The following is a 17305-nucleotide window of genomic DNA, read 5'->3' as shown; positions in this document are numbered from 1 at the left end:
GTATCTGGGATTTTCCAGGCAGTTCTCCTTTCCCACACCTATGGGCAGGGACACATTCCACTAGACTAGGCTGCTCCAACCCCTGTCCAACTTGGCCTCGGACTCTTTCAGGGACGGGGCTGCTACAGCTGCTCTGGGCAGCCTGTGCCAGGGCCTCAGCACCCTCTCAGGGAGGAATTTCTTCCCAAATTTTTTCCATGTCCTTCTTGTGTTGGGGGCCCAGGGCTGGATGCAGCACACCAGGTACTGGAGTAGAGGGGAAGTCATCACTTTATTGAACTGATCTTTTTGGGAAAAGAGAGATTAGACCGTATTAGGGATGCTAAGGATGCAGGCCTTTCTAGCCAAACTTACCACAAGGTCTATAAGCAGCTGCTTTATGGAAACCTCTCATGTGAAGCCAGCCCCTAGATGTAACCTCCTTGATACAATATTGAATTCTCAATAGCAACCAAAAGGCTATTTTGTATAAGTTAATTACAGCCGTTTTTAATTTAGCTTGCAGAAGGGAAGTGGCCAGTGATTTCATGCTGCCCTAGACAGAAGGTAAAGGTTTTCCACAAGCTGTGTTTATAGCTCTGTGCTTTCCTCCAGCAAAGCACCGGCTCTGCAGCTGCTGGTATTGAAAGAACAGGATCTGGGTGTGTGCACAGTTCTCTCTCGCCTGGTTGGGTTTTTTTTGCAGCTGCAAGGCCAAACCCATACGAGTGCGTGTGTGCTTTTTCTTACGGTGACAAAGGCAGGGTGCCTGAAAGGGAACTCGCTTCCGCTCTGGCAAGCACTCAACCAACTATTTGCTGGGCTAAGGGGTGGTCGGGGAACTTTCACCCATCCATTCAGCCAAGGCCGCTATTCCCCCTCCCTCCCAATTAAATCCCATTTTTTGCACTCCATGCATGAACCGCAGCCACACCAATACATCAGATATTGTGGCTGATAGCCTCCTCTGAATGCCACTTAAAGCCCTCCAGTGCAGAGCGCTCTGAAAGCAAAGCATCGCTCATTCTTTGAACAACAGAAAGAGACTTTTGCTATGGAGACCTGAAGTAAGACTCTAAGTAGTAGGAAAAGGCCATCGAGAGAAAGAGGAAATGAGAAATTAAAACCACATTCAATCTTATTAGTGGTAATACAATAGGTCAACAAGAGTATTTTGCACAACTCCACAGCATGAGAACAATTTATTCAGAACTTGGAGCAGTGACACTAGTGAGTTTGGAGTTTACCAAAACCAGAAAATGTTGTCAGCACTATTTTAAAGAGCCCAGCTGGGAGGGGAGAGGGCTGGAGGGGGATATTGCCTCCATGCTTTGCAGAAGAGCACATTTATGAGAGAAGAGTGTGAGGAATATTCCCCCTCCTCTTTTTCCATCTGAAAAATTTTCTCTCTCAAGGGATTTCCAGCATCTTATGAGCACAGCCTCTTTGAAGTGTTGCAAAGTGGCATTGCTCATCATTTCAGTAATGATAGTAAATAAGCTCCAGTATTTTGTTGATCCTTTTCCTTTTGCTTTACAAACAAAAGGTCAGAGTCATTAGCCCAGTTTGATGAGTGGGGAGAAATGGAGGCTTGGAAGAGGCAGGTCGCTCTGGAACATCATGGGGAACATCAGTGAATGAACACGACAAGTCACAGGACTTTGGAACAGCCATGCTGGATCATCCAGCCTCCAGGTACCCCAAGTGCTCTCTCCACCCTGGCCAGGTATCAGATGCAGCAAGAAAAGAGCACGGGAACAAGGCAAGCACAGAGCAAGAGCTCTTCCTGCTTTTCCATGCTGCAGCACCCCAATGCACCTTAAGACCATGTGAAAACCAATGCAGTCATTTAACTGTCCTTCATGGTTTTCACTTCCATAAACTGGTCTGATCAGTTCCTGAATGCATCTAAACAGTGCATCCATGAGATCCTGGAGAAGCAAATCACATACGTATCACATTAGGTGAAAAGACAATTTCTTTTATGTGTGGCTTTGCTTCAAAAAGGAGCTGCTCAAATAAATTCATCACCATTCATTTAAAACAAGCCTTTTCCAAGTAGAGGCTTCTCAGGCTGCATGTTCAAGGCCAGGCTGGACAGGACTTGGAGCAACCTGGTCTACAGAAGGTGTCCCTGCCCATGGCATGGGGGTGGAATGAGATGAGTTTTAAGGTCCCATCCAACCCAAACTGTTCTGGGATTCCATGATCAAACACAAAAGAAGCTCTCAGTTCTTTCACTTCCAGTATAAACCAAACTAATAACTCACAGTTTAGGTTTGATTAACAGCAGCAGTAAGAACAAACCATTTTTAGTGGCCAGCCAGATTTTTAATCTGATCCATTCTGGGTTGGGCACTGCTTCCAACCGTAACACAGGAAAACCCAAACCTCACCAATAGGTCACCAGTGACCTGGGAACAGCTCACCTGAAGCAGTGACACAGCAACAGCCTCCCGGGCAGAACTTCCAGCCTTTAAGAACCACTGCCAACTGCTGCTGCCTCACAGGCATCTCCTGCCTTCCTGAGAGACAGCATCACAGCATCCCCCAAACCACCACTTCTTCCCCAAAAAGAGTCTGGGATATTGCAGTGGAAGAGGAGATGACACAGAAGGCACTGAAGGAACACAGCAGGTCACCACTGACCCATTTGTAAGAGATACACTGAGCTTCCTGGTGCTTTAAATTTCTTCAGCAAAGGCCCTGGCAGATGCATACTTGAGATATCTGAGCTCCACCACTTCTCCAATAGCAACCTAATACCAGAGAGCCTTACTGCGATTTCAGGAATTAGGGCAGGATCTAGAGGAACTATTTCCCAGGCCCATTACTGCGGGGAAGGAGCTGCGATGGACAATGTGATTAACAACCGCGCTGCTTGCTCAAGAAAATAATGTGGAAGTTCACATTTCAGGTCTTCCGGGAGGGGACCTCCCCTCCTACTGCCTCCCAGGCAGGGAAAAACATACCCTGCAGACCCTCAGATACAAAAAGAAATGTCATATAAATGAGAATTAGGCCTGAATCTGATCACCTTCTACCAAGCACTCTCTTCACAGCGAAGCCTGATCTGCCTCCCCTCCTCAAAAAAGAACCAACATGTCTTTTTTATTACACAGAGTTGCAAAAATACAAAAGGAAGTAAATGTCACTAGGGTGGTTCTGTTCTGAGCAGTCATTTGCTTATTACCCAGAAGCCACTGCCACACGCCTTTTTTTAATCCTGTGTTTATAAATACCTAAAGTATTTAAATAAATGTTAATCTGCGGTAACTAAGGCCCTGATCTCAAAAATATTTATCCTTGCACAGTGAGAATAAACACTCAAATACACAAATTTCTTACTACAGATCCCATTTCAGCCAGAGTGTTGTTGAAAACAGTAACACACCAGAAGACAGGCTGGGAAAATAGCTGCATTTTGCCTTCCTGGGTTTTCACAGTGTGTCACTTTTGGGTTGTTTCCTGTGCATTTGCTGTAGAAACTGTACAAAGGAGCAAGGGCAGAGCTGAGCCACTGGACAGGGCCTGTTGTGGCTGTTGGAACCCTCAGAAGGAGCTTTTGGCAGTGTTTTTTCCTGGTGTCCCATTCTGTACTTTATCCACAGCACATGCAAACACAATTGTTATTCAATCCCTTTCCTGGTTTGTGACTGACTCATGAGCAACATACTTTGCTCAGCTGAATGACCAAGGACTCAGTATTATCATCAAACCGAGCAGAGGCAAACCCAAAACCTTGCATTTAAAGTTATTAAACATTTTGAGTCCAGAATACCCAGAGAGAAATTATCTAGAAGGATTAATACCAAGTCTTAACACTTACTGAAATCTTCTTTATTACAATCTGTCAAAGAAAACATTATTTTTAAAAAACATTAATCCTACCAACCTTCGTTCTTCTATCACCTCAAAAATATAAAAAAATAAACTCAGGAGAGGGATTTGTTGGTGTAACTTTATGCATATGAGGCAATCACTGAAGTTTTAACCCCTCCACCCACACACCACAATTATCTAACCTTGGTGAATGAAATCAACCTTTCCTAGACCAGCCCTGAAGAATGAGATATATTCAAAGCACGCTGAGAAACTGGGTTGGGACTGATCAGAAGGGTTGTATTCCTTGTCATGAATCACTGTCTGCAAATACCTTCTGAGTTGTAACTCACAAAAAGACACCATTTCTGTGTGGTGTGTCACGTTAGTCATAGGAAAACCAGTTTTATACTAGCATGAGCCATCAGAAAGATTTTATTTCTTTAAATAAAAATAATGGAATTTAGGATATTTACTTTTTGATCTCATTACCAGACAGGACAAAAAAATATCACAGTTCTTTTTAAAACCAGTGAAAATATATAGTTTAGGGAAAAGTTTAGATTGAGTTCACCCCTGATGTTTATCCTCTCACAATCCACACTTAGAAAGCACAGCAAGGCTTCATCTCATCTCAGGTGGGCTACAAGGGAGCTGCTAAATCCAATCCTCCAGGCCTTAAATCGTGCAGAAATCAAGGCTTTGGAAGGTAAATCTCAGAAAATCTGATCCCACCATCACCAACACACCCAGGAATAATGGTGACAACTGCAGCTTGAGCCAAGATCAGCATCAGGCAGCTCTTGCAAGCTCAGGTCACACTCTGTCACTCAAACTTCATGCTTTCAAGCATATTCCTTAAAAAGAAATAAAATCCCCAAGTGCACAGGACTTTGTGCCTGATGTGCTCTACCCCACTGCTGGGATAACACTCCGGCTTGGCTCTGGATGCAAGGGGGACTCAAAGTCACTCTGGACACGCTGGCTGTGCTCTCGTGGGGAGATGTTGGCCCTGGTTTGTTTTTAACTCAGTTTAGGATTAAACTCTGAGTTGGTTTCTACAGCAAAACCCACTCAAGGTCAGTAAGGGACAAATTGGAACAAAGTGTCGCAACGCAGCGTTCTGAATTCCTGCAGTGTTTAGCAGCAACTGATTCTGCAGATGTTGAAAATGGGTGGAAAACATAACTATTGCTCTTCCTCATATGACTGAGTGTGCAAGACTTGGTGCTTCCCATAAAGTGGGACTTCCCTGGTCTGTGGAAGGTGTCCCTGCCCATGGCACGGGTAAAATGAGATAGTCTTTAAGGTTCCTTCCAATCCAAACCATTCCACGATTCTATAAAAGCAACATTTTGCATTAATTTTGTCTCAGGGAAGCATATCTGCACCCCTTAATTGGCTTCCAACATCTTTTAGCTTCAACTTCTCCCTCTCAGGAGTCTTTGGGAAGAACAGAAAAGTGTTAGGGTTACACAGGGCTTCATCCATTATGACTCTGCCTGCAGCTGATGTATTTAATAGAAGTTTTTAAATCATTATTAACAGAATTTCATGTCCACCAACATCTGCACTGCTGAAAGATTTAAGACTTTCAATGTTTCCTAGTGCTGAACTCCTGGCATTAGCACATCCCTCAGTCCCACCAGTGCTCTGACCCATGAAGAGTTGCCCAATTCTGTTGTTGCCACTAAAGAAAGTAAAATAGCAATGACAAATGTGAAACCCTAACAGGGAAATAAAAAATCCTACCACAGGAAGGTCCTTGAGGTCAAATAACAGCTAACAGGGAGAAGCTGCAATCCTTACCTTTCTCCAGACTATTCGTATCCCAAAGTAACCCCAACACAAACCTAAAAGCTGCTGAGGTACAACCCCAAGGACATTCCCTAATAACTTATTTCTTCTCCAGAAGAAATATGGTCTGAGGCCACCAGCAGGTCAGTGCACTTAACCAAACTATCCAACCATATCCCAAGCTTCTTTGCAGGGGAAAAAAAAAAAACATTTCCCGAAGCACGCTACAGCACCCACAGGGTGTCACACCAAGTAGTTTTAGACTTTATGTGCTGTATGGATGGTTCATAGGCAAAGGGATTACACACACACTTAAAGTGTTCCCAAACAGATCAAGGAGTGCACCCAGGAGTGGGGATGGAAGACAGGCAGGAGGGAGAAGTTTCCCTTAATGAGGGCACCCAGCTCCCACCCAGACATACTTTGGACACGAACACAGATACGTTTTCACAAGTCCCAGTGACAAACTCAGGTAGCAATTGCTTGGGAAGGAAGGGAACCCCTCTGCTCCCCGCTAAAAGGAACCCTGAAGCACCCCCTTGTTCCCTGAGTGCCCAAGCACTGCCCGCTATGCCGGAGCTCTGTGACAGCTCCAGGACAACAGACAGGCCTCGGGAGAGCCCCGCAGGTGACACTTCCTTCACTCAGCACGGCTCTCTGCGCACCCCCAGGCAGGCCCCCCTACACCCTAATGCCCCACAGGCCAGCCCGGCCCGGGGACACATCCCGCACCAAGCCGTGGCCCCCGGGAGGCGCTGAGCAAGTGTCAGCACAGGGATGGAGCCCCAGACGGGAAGAGACCCCCAAAACCCCCGCCCGAGACCACAGCAGTTCTGGCTCACTATATGGCAGGAAACACCACCCACTTCACCCTAGGAGCTCACTATTTGGCAAGGGCCTTGCGGCCCACCCCAGCGCCTCCACCTCTGTCCCTCGGGAAGAGGCGGCCCGGAGGGTCTGAGGAGGCTCCGCTTTCCCCTCTCGCACTCACCCTGTCCGCGGCTGTCCCCTCCGGGCCCCCGGGCTCGCTACCACCAGGGCGGGCCGGCCCGCCCGTCCGCCATTCCACGGCTCCCCCTCCCTGCCCTAACGGAGCCTCGCCCCGCCTCCCCCCGGCCGCCGGGCCGCAGCGCCATTGGCTGCCCGCTTGGATTCTCTGCCGTGCTATTGGCTGCGGCTCTCTGTCCATCAAAGCCGCCCTACGCCACTTGCGTACGAAACTGGCGCAGCGGAAGAACCGCACCCAAGGCGGCCGCGCAAAGAGAGTCAACAGGGAGGAGTGTACCATGAGGGGACATAGATCGGGGGCGGTCTGGGGACAGATTATAGGGACAGAGGGGAGAACTGCACCACCAATCAAGGTGCAACATCTCAAAAGTATTTATTTTTGTCTGTGAAATTCAGGGCTTGGTATTCTTCCAAGTGACATTGGAAGAAAGGGGTATCAGTCACTTCCGCACCTCCCCCAGAGAACTCCGCTTTGGTGTTGCCCATCGCCTCTATGGTCTCCCGGCCTGCGAGGAAAGTTCCACCTGGGGGAGCGGGGGTGTCAAACCAGGGCGGGGCGCGGGTTCCAGAATTTGGGATCTGGGATTTGGGGTCAGGGTGGGAGTTGTGGGACAGGCAGTGTAAGGTGGGGGATTAGGGGACACGACTGCAGGAGAAGGGGTGGAGGGATGGGGGCGTTGGGGAGAGGCGGGGGTGGCAGTGGCGTAGGGGGCGCAGGTGACAGGGACAGTGTTGGGGTGGCCAACAGGAGCGCAGCCTGGCTGCTGCCAGTCCTGCCGCAGCTCCCAGGACCCCCAATGAGGGGTGTTCCCAGCCCCCTTCAGCCCCCAAACCAGGATCGGGGCTCCTGTCACGAGGGTCCCCAGAGCTGGGCCATGGGGACAGCCCCCCGCCCTGCTGGCTGGCCACGCAAGGCAATGGCCGCTGCGATCACCGGGGGGATGCTGACTTTGGCTCCCGCCTGGATTTCTCCGCATGGCCTGATGCGGCTGGAAACAACAATTAAAGACCCTGGAATAGCAAATAGGGCTGGTGGGGACACAGGGACGGGCCGTGCAGGGTGGGCAGTGTCCTGCAGCTCATCCCACAGGGACTGCAGCAGGTGGGGCTCACAGCAGGGCTCGGAAAAGCCCTGTTCTCTGCCTGGCCTCCAGCACAGCATAGAAGCAGAATCCTGGAATGGCTTGGGTTGGAAGGGATCTTAAAGCTCATCTTAAAACTCATGGGCAGGGACACCTTTGACTAGACCGGGTTGCTGCAAGCCCTGTCCAGTGTGGCATTGAACACTTCCAGGGATGGGGCCAGCATCCTGCAGCTCATCCCGGTCCTCGGCAGAGCCAGGGTGATGCTAATGCCCTCCAGAAACTGCAGGAGCAGAGATCTGATCAGAAATTGCACCACATGGCATTCCATGTTTCTGCTGGTGCACCTGGATATTAAATCCTCCCTCCCTGATGGGCTTGAGGGGGAAGAGAGAGCAGGGTGAAGGGCACTGGCACAGACATCCATCTCTTCTCTGCTCTGTCCTCCTTTAAACTAAACCATAGGGAGTAAATCACCAGTGCTCCCGCTGGGAAGCAAACAAATCCATGTTGGAGCCGTGATGGCAGAGCCAGCATCCCAGGGTCACTCCAGCATGAGGCGTGCTGGTCCCTCGTGTTTGTGCCTCTTCTGCCCTGTGGCACAGCCTGTGCCCCTCTGGGGGTCTCTACGCCATACCTCCAGATCCTCCTGGGCGAGGTGGATGCACAGACGTGTTGAAACACCCATTTCTTGCCTGTTTTGCTTCACTCCCCTCCATGTGTGCTACCTCAGGAGGATGGTCAGTGCTTCCTGCTGCTCCCTGCTGCTCTTTGCTGCATCCTGGCAGGATGAAGTGGGATACACGGGAGGGATGGGGTGCCCAGGGCCTGGGATGCACAGACACGTGGGGTACCTGAGGTGTGTGGGATTCATGGGGTGCCTGAAATCCAAAGGACACACGGGATCCACATGGCACCTGGGATTCACAGGACACATGGGACACACAGGGTGTCCAAGGTACCCGAGATGCGGTCCAAGGATGGGATACTGCCCCAGTATCCCAATCCTGCCCCAGCACCCCCTGTTCTTCCCTGTGGGTGCAGACCAGGGGCCGAGGTGCTGCTTGAGGCCGCTCAGCTCCGTGTTTTCCAAGCTGCCAGCGAGCCGTTCCCTTGAAGAAGATCTGCCTCTATCTCAAGGTGTCACAGCCTCAAGGGACCCACCTAATCTGTATCTGCACTGCAACCTTTATCTCTCCTGCTCTGTTTATAGCTGCCGAATAAAACCTGCTAAACTGCAGGCTCCAGCCCCCCCTCCCCACTGTGGTGCCCCCCGACACTTTTTTCTGGTGCTCTTGCCTGCCAGGTGCTTCTCTGTGTTTGGCTGGAGGTAAATTATGCTCCAGGGGATGGGGAAGGGCAGCCAGGCTGCTCCTGCCTCCCACCTCCCTCCCAGGTGGACACCAGCCATGTCCTAGCCCTTGATAACCCCAGACAGACCCTGGCAAAAATCAGTGCCTCATCCCAACCCTGATTCCTTCAGCCTGGGCTTGGATTCTGCCGAAAACCAGGTGGGATTCAGCAGGTCCAGCCTCATCCTTTCTCTGCGTGATCCAGGGACTGGGAGAGGGGACATTCTCCACGGGAGGGAGGAGATGGCAGCTTGTTGAAGCCTTGGATGTCTTTTCCCTGGCCAATTGCCCCTATCCCTGCAGGCACAGCTGCATCCCTGCTCCCTATGGGAAAGGAGCCAGGGCTGTCAGCACCAGAGCTGTGAGGATACTTTGGAAAGATGCACCCAGGCTTCTCCTGCGTCCCTGATTCCCATGGAGCTGGGAGGCACAAGGACACATGGGATACCAGGGGTGGAATGGGACGCCCAGAAAGGACAGGGATGCCTGGGATGCACAGGATGCACAGGGTGCCTTGGATGCGCAGAATAACCAGGATGAAATGATGCACATGGGATAGATGGGCTGCCCGGGGTGCCCGGGATGCAAGGACACATGGGATTCGCAGGATACCCGGGATGCAGCGGAGCCTACGGGATGGAAGGGGTACCTGGGATACCCGGGGTGCCCGTGATATGACGGGCACGCAGGATGGACAGGATGCCTGGGATACACGGGATGGGCGGGATGCCCGGGATGCTCAGGAGGTGCCCGGGCTGTGGGGGTGCCCGGCGGGTCCCTGCGCCAGCGTGGCGCGGGCAGTGGCTGTGCCGCTGACATTTACTAATCAGCTCTCACCCAGCGCACACCCGCTCCCTTCTCTTGCTGTCTTGTCTCCATGGAGACTCCGCAACCTTTGCTCACTCGTTAATGGTATCTCAGCAAACGAAACTCCAACGCCACCCAGCCTTCCCCTCCCGGCCCCGGGAGAAATCCTCGCCTCTCACCTCCATCCCCATCCCCTCCTGCCGCCGGGGATAAAAGGGACGAGTCCTTGTTAGCGAAGGACCCAGCCACGGGGGCAAGTTCTGACGATGGCGCAGGGAGGAGGGAGAGCCACCATCATCCTCCTCGCCGCCAAAAAAACAAGGCCGGGGGATTTTATTGCTGTGGCAGTAAGGACAGGCTCCATCCATGCGGGATTCCGGCCAGCAGCCCCTTTCCTGGCTGATTTATTGAGCCACGAGGCTTGGCACGTGGTTCTGCCTGGGTTTCTGTGTTCCCCCATCCCAAACCCACACACCAGCATCCACAGAAGCCACCCAAAAATCATCCAAAGGGAGTGGCGGGTGCTGGGAACATACTCCGTCCCCGGTGTCCTGCTCTCGCTGATTCTGTTTTCAAATTAACATGGGAAAGATGCCCATTACCTGCTTCCAGATAATGACTATGATTAGGCAGAGCTCTGCTGCCAGCCGAGATCTGAAGGATTTCTGTGCTCTCCAGCAGTGCTTTGCCAGTGCAAAAACAAGAGCAATAAAGTGTAAATAAAAGACTAAAGGAAATCGTGGGTCCATCAGCGGATGGGGTGTGTGGAACAGGCTCTAATGATGGGCTCTCTGCGGTGGTGTGGTGGCTTCAGCCTCACTCCAGGCAAGGGAAAATTGGAGAGGGGCTGTCCCAGTGCCTACACCCCATGTGTGAACCTGTTTCAGCCTCTACTTGCTGGGAACTGGGGGTTTGGGGAAGGAAAATTCAAGATGTGCATGTGTAAGGCTGTTCTGGGAGAGCTCCTGGCCCTGCAGATGGAGATGGGGGCTTAAAGAGGAGGAAAAAAATACCTGAATCTCCTGAGATGGCTGCACTGGAGAACTCACAGAGGTCCTACACCTCCTCTGCCCCACGGTGTGACATCCTGCAGCCATGGAGCTGGGCAGGGGTGACCCCTCTGTGCCAGGAATCCAGGGGCATCTCCATCCCCAGCCCACCAGAGACCCCCAGGCAGGGGATGCTCTTGCCTTTGTCCCACTTTTGAGAGAGGCACAAATCCCCTGCCTGTGCTGCCAAGCTGAGCTCCAGCTTCCCCCAAACCTGCCAAGATCCCTCCTACACCTTCCAAGATGCCCCCACCATGGCGAGAGGAGATGGAAAACCTTGGCCATGGCCATGAGCTCACCCCACTGAGAGCTTTCGAGGTGGCTCTCCCCATCCCTGGGGCAGAGCATCCCTCCTGCCTGGCCCTGCACTGCCCAATGGGGTGATCTCCCAGGACAGGGTGTCACCATGCCCAGATGAGGGTGATTGTTCCCACAATCCTGGGAGGGGCTGGAAGAGGAGCTGCCATTGCCTCTGCCAGCTGCTCCGGGCAGTAACCGGCATGTCCAGAAACTGGTCCCACATGTGGCTCGCAGGCAAGGCGGATCCCTAGGGACCCCATGACCCCATGTCACCCCACTGGGCTCCCACTGCCGATGGGATAGGTGCAGGGGAGCCCCCTGGACCCCGATCCCAGCCGGGTGGAGGCAGGAAGCTAATCTGTGCTCCGATTAGGCAGAGTTCCCTGCAATGGAGGTTTCTTCTTTTTTTCTCCCCCCCACCAGTGATAACAAATAATAATATAATCCCCTTAATCCCTCCCCGAGGAGCCAGCGCGCAGTCCCGGCCGGGAAGCACCGCGCTTCTGCCACTGCTGATAACTCACACCCTGGGCCCCTGGAAAAACAAACATTTTGGCTCACACGTTGCCCCCCAAAATTCCATGTGCTGCCCTGTGGCTTCTGCTCCCAGCATCCCATCTAGCCCCACTACCATCCTGGGAGGATACGGCATCACTCCTGGCTCCTTCCCACTCAGCAAGGCCATCACGACCCTGCAGAGCCCCCAGTCCCACCCAGAGAGGCTCATCCAGGACCCCCGTGGAGGCTCTGCCCTCTCAGCTCCTGCTTCCTTTGCAGCAGAGAAGCAGCAAAGCCCCTGGAAGCCGAGAACCCCAGATACCCCTGTACCTTCTGCTCCCCTGGGATGATGCCATGGGTGCCCCCACTGCACCCTCCTTGTCCCCAGAGAGACACCCTGGGGGGGTCCTGCAGCTCCCCAAGATGCTCCAGCAGAGCTCCTGTGCTTTGCTTTAGGGGTCTTGGTGTGGGGAGCATCACCTCCTGCCCCAGCTGCGTTCCCAGGAGCGCTGGCACAGATCCTGCACCCCTCACCCATCACTGGGGTGCTGGGAAGGAACCCAGGCATCCAGCTGCCAAATCCCGTCCCTTCCCGGGGACCCCAGCCTGCCATTTTCCCCCTGGTGCCGAGCCCTCCCTCCATCACCATCCAACAAATATTAATAACAACCCTGCAACCGCCTGTGCTTTTATTCCCTGGCTTTGCTGGCCCTGGCTCTGCTGAGCTCAGCTCCTCCAGCTCCAAAATGCCTTTTAAAATTACCGGAGAGTGGAGACCCCTGCAGACACCCTGCCCCTGGCTGCCCCCTCCTCCCTGGCACCCACCGTGGGGCCAGCAGCACCCATGTGCCATGTGGGGAGCTGGGTGCCATCCGCCCCCCTTATTTAAGAGGCGCCAGGCTGGGCTTGATTAAAACCAAGTGAAAGCCAGAGCCAGGGCAGAGAGGGGGATTAGATCGCTCCAGGGAATGTTAATGGACTCCAGAGCTTTCTGCCCGGCTGGCGGCTGGGATGAATCCAGCCCTGGATGGGCAGGTGGGTGCAATGAGTGCGTCAGGGCTCAGCTGGACGCTGGAGCACACGGCAGAGCGGAAGGAGGATGGTGGGGGACAGACACACGGGGGGTTGGAAATATCTTCCGAGGGCCTGGCTGTTCCTCTGGGAAAAGCAGGGGTGGTCTGGTGCTCCAGCTGGGCTCTGCCGGCCCTGCTGCCAGTGCAGGAGCTGATCCTGCAGCGGGAATGTCGCACAGCACGGCTGCCCATGGCAGGGTGGCACCACCATCACCCACACACCATGCCAGCTGCCCTGGGCTGACAAGGAGACAAGAACAGCTGGGGTGACGCCAGCCATGGGGACTTCAGTGGGGCTGAAAGGGCTGTTTGCTGGGGTGCTGCTGGAGGGAAGGTCCGGTGCTGGGGCAGAGGTGCCGCTGTTGGGGTGTCCGTGCCCCCGACGGGGAGCTGCTCCCCACCCGGCTGCGCTGGATTGCAGGTCTGACGTGGGAAATCGCCTCCCTCCCTCGTTAGCTGTGATTAGCATGTCAAGTGGTTGAAGTTGGTGGGTATAAAGGATGCGAGCGAAGAATAATGGCTTCAATTTTCTTCACGGCACAGCCATTAATTTGAAGGAGAAGGGGATGTCCAAACCTCCCGGCAGCTCCCGGCGGCTCCGCCGGCCCCAGCACTGCGGGCTGAGGGGAGGTGCTGAGGCTGCCCTGCCGGGGGTGGGGGACACGACCCTCGCGGAGAGCCTGGCGCCGGCACAGGCATCCCATGTGTTTCCCTTGCCGGGGCGATGGTGCACATGGATGTGCAACATGTGTGCATCCATGCACACCATCCTCTGCCCCAGCACATCCCGGGAATGAGGAATTCCCCCGGCTCCAGCCCCAGGTGATGGGCAGGAGGGGAAGACAGGGGCAGGAGGGCAAATTCCTGTGTTTCCAAGGGAATGGAAAAAAGTGGAAATGGCGGCAGAGCTGCCTTTGGCAGGTGCATGCCGGATCCTGGCTCAGTGCTCCGAGCATCCTTGCATCCATCCTCCCGACGGATCGAGTGGTCAGCGCTCTTGGCTCAGGGGTGGTCCAGCCCTGGACCCCTCTGGCGTGGAGTATCCCTCATGCCATGGTCCTGCAGCAATCCCTGGGCTCTGATCTCCAGCATCCTGAGAGGCCAGAACTCTCCTCCCAGCAGAGCTGCTTAATTAAGGTCATAATTTCCATCCTGAGGTACATCCAGGCACCAGGACCTGGCTCATCCCACATCCCTGGGCACCACGTGGCCACGCTGGACTCACCCTGGGTGCCCCCACGAGAAGCTCCCAGAAACCTTCAAAAAATCCATGCTAAACAAATAAAAAATAGCAAAACAATCACTTCCCCTCCAAATTTTGAGGTTTTTCCTCCTTTTCCCCTACAAACCCAGGCGATGCTGGGCTGTGCTGATCAACCCCCAGCAATCAGCCCCAGTACGAGGTTTTTCAGGCTCCAGAGTGGCTCATGCTGCTTGAGAGATATAATTGAGACTTAAAAAATAAAAAAAGTAAAATCCAGCTGTGGTCCAAGCAGCTGGTCGTACCCAGCGAGGCTCTGGCTGTGCCAGGTGATGCTTCCCAGTGGGATTTACCTCCTGGGGGAGGGTGGAAATTTCATCATCTTTCAGTGCTGCTCGTTATGACCTGCAGGATAGAGGAAAACTGGGCTGGGAAAGAGTAAATTTGATGCTTGTGGGAAGCATCATATTGGAGCAAAGTTGGGAATGAAGGGTCATGGACCCCCCGGGGTGGAGGGAGAGCACCCAGCCCTCCTCCATCCCCCCCCGCTCACCCTGAGGGTGCTGTGGGGTTCCTGGTGGGGGAGGACAGAGGAACAAAGCCCCCAGTTTGTGGTTGTGCTGAGGGACTCACCCCACCCCACCCTCACAGCCACGCTGCAGCACCCCAGGCACACCTGGGGGTCTGCAATGCACCAGTGCCTGGAGCCTCCCTGGACCCCCACTCTGCACCCCTGGGGTTTGAGGTTGGAAATGAAGTCCCCCTAAATGCCCAACCACCTTCACCTGGGGCGCAGGGCCTGGCAGGTGCTCCCCATTCCCTCCCAGCACCCCGAGGTGGGTCAGGGTGTCCTGTGAGCCCACCGGGGTGCTCAGGGTGCCCCTCGCCCCCTATAAGGGTGGGGCTGCACTGGACTGGGCTCCTCCCAGCTGGGGGGAGCTTTGTTGCTCCCCCCAGCCCAGCGAACAGGGTCTCCCCTCAGCGTTCCCCTCCCATTCAGCATCTCCCCGGGCTGTGGCGGCGCTGGCAGCCCCGACACCCCCCCCGCTCCCCACCATCAGTATGCGCCGTGTGTTCCTCTCCATAGCAACCCCCCTGCTCCCCCCCGGCCCCCCCAAACCCTCCTCTGCCGCAGCCCTGACCCCGCCGGCATCGCTCACCTCTCCCACCCACAGGTAGCTGGTCCCCCCCACCCCCGACCCCCCCTCTGCTCGCCCAGAGGACGCTGCCGCCTTCATCTTCCCAGGCTGGAAGTTGGTGGATTTCCGAATTTTATTTATTTTGTCCTTATTTTCCTCCTCTTTTTGTTCCTTTCGGGCGTTGATGCTTCTCCCATCCATCACGGGAAGACGCTGCATCCCTGCGCACCCTTCCTCCCCAGTGGTGCTAGGAGGTCTGGGCACTCATCCTGTCTTCAAAGCCCCCAAGGTCCGCAAGGTGCCACCAGCCCCCCTGGCACTGTCCCTCGGGCCTCCAGGAGAGCAGCAGCGGGAGCCCCCCGGGTCACACCGCACCCCAGTTTGTACCAAAATTCAGCTTTCTTGCTGCAATTCCCACCTTAAGCCAGATCCTGGCATTCCCCCCTAAATCCGGGGAGGGTCAACATCCAACAACCATCCCCGGCACAGCCAGGCCGCGGCCCCCCGAAAAAGAGAAGCAAGAAAGCAGAGGGCATCGCTCAATATATAGGTTTCTTTTTAATATAAAAAAGTGCCTATTAAAAATTCCTTCCTAAATAACACAAAAAGACCGTTTGAGGGGCAAAGCGGGGGCCGGGGGGCTCACGGGGGCCCCTCTGGCCAGGGCAGCACAAGCACTGCACAGGGCAGCTGGGGGAGTGGGGGAAGGAGGGGCTATTTTGACCAAATTGGGGTATTTTTCCCTTTTTTTTTTTGGTGAATTTTGCCTTTTTTATCCATTTCAGGATGTTTTTCCTCTTTGTGTGTGTCTGTGTGTTTCTCTTTTTTTGCACAACCCACAAAGCTGTACAGAGGTTGCCAAACTCTTGAGGAGGGGGAGACACACACAGGGAATTTGTGGGGGGAGAGAACCCCAAAGCCCACCTGGCACCCACACACCTACCCACACCCTGAGCTCATCACCGCCACCACCTCAGGGACCCCGGGAAAGGGACCCCTTTACCCCAGTCCCCCCCACTCCCCCTCCCCACCAAGAGGGTCTGTGATTGATTTATTCCTTACTTTTTTTCTTTCTTTTTTTTTTTTTATATTTTTCTCCTTTTTTTTTTTTTTTTTTTTTTAAACTCCTTTTCATTTTTATACAAATTTGGATCTTTGGGTGTGTACTGCCAAAAAAACCAACCAAAAAACCCAACAAAAAACCAAAAACCCGCCTTCGTTCTTCGGAATAATAATAAAAATAAAACTCAAATCATCATTGAATCATTAAAAAAAAGGCAACGAAAACCCAAGGAACCCATGCGGAAGTTGCACACCACAAAACCACAGCAGATGTACAGAATGCAATATACAAGACACGATTTATAATAAAACATTATATACAATAAATAGGTTATTGTTACTTTTTTTTCTTTTTTTTTTTTTTTGTCGCTCGATCTGTAAATAAATTTTTTCTCAGTGCATACTGGGGGGTTTTTGCTCTTTTCTGCTGCATATTCACCTCTTCGATGCTTTAGGCCTGTTCTCCATCATTTTTGGATTCTCCCTCCATGTGTGACTCTTTTTATTTTTTTGTGATTTTTCAGCTTTTTAAATTTTTTTTTATCCTTAAACTTTTTTTTTTTAACTTCTTTTCTTCAAAAGTATTTACAATTGCTGGTTTTGTGCAGAAAATGAAAATTAATCAAATAAAAAAATTAAAACTTAAAGAGTCCCTCTGCTTTTCTGGCTGGGAGGAGAGAGAGAACGCGGCGCCGGCGCCACGGCCGAGGCGGGGCCGGGGGCTAAGCGGGGGCGGCGGGGTGGGGTCCCCTCCGGAGGTGGCCCCTCCTCTCCTCTCCTCTCCTCTCTGCTGCGGCGGCCGGGATGGGTGGGGGGCGCAGGGCCGAGGGTGCTGTGGCTGGGGGGAGAGGGAGAGAGGGGTGAGGGTCCCACCAAGGGGTGCCTGCCCACCCCACCCAGCACCCCCAGACCCGGGTGTTTGGGGTCCTGTTCACCCCTAATCTGACACCCACATACCCAGGTGTTTGAGGTCTTGCCTACCTCCCATCCAGCACCCACCCACCCGGGGCTCTGGCACCCAGACATCGGGGAACAAGGGTCCTGCTCATCCCTGCCTGGCACCCACATTCCCAGGGCCTGGGGTCCTGCCCACCCCAATATGGCACCCAAATACTCAGGTGTCTGAGGTCCTGTTC

The 17305-nt window shown here is 53.4% G+C and overlaps 2 protein-coding genes across 11 annotated transcripts in view; both read right to left on the bottom strand.

Annotated features, from left to right (window-relative positions):
• Positions 1-6700, bottom strand: part of WASF2 (WASP family member 2) — a 32003-nt gene extending 25303 nt beyond the window's left edge. The window contains exon 1 of one of the 2 annotated variants that reach the window (XM_085081393.1): positions 6590-6700. The gene's annotated coding sequence lies outside the window, so the exon portion shown is untranslated. The remainder of the gene's footprint in view (positions 1-6589) is intronic. The other variant, XM_085081395.1, reaches the window with a different exon arrangement.
• Positions 6701-15646: 8946 nt separating this feature from the next.
• Positions 15647-17305, bottom strand: part of AHDC1 (AT-hook DNA binding motif containing 1) — a 51624-nt gene continuing 49965 nt past the window's right edge. For all 9 annotated transcript variants that reach the window (XM_085081155.1, XM_085081158.1, XM_085081159.1 and 6 more), the window contains one exon: positions 15647-17007. The gene's annotated coding sequence lies outside the window, so the exon portion shown is untranslated. The remainder of the gene's footprint in view (positions 17008-17305) is intronic.

The sequence above is a fragment of the Lichenostomus cassidix genome, chromosome 23 (genome assembly GCF_008360975.1).
Source record: "Lichenostomus cassidix isolate B80296 chromosome 23, HeHo_3.0, whole genome shotgun sequence".
NCBI lineage: Eukaryota > Metazoa > Chordata > Aves > Passeriformes > Meliphagidae > Lichenostomus > Lichenostomus cassidix.
The sequence above is the reverse complement of the archived record's forward strand: the minus strand, read 5'-3'. Positions and strand labels throughout refer to the sequence as shown.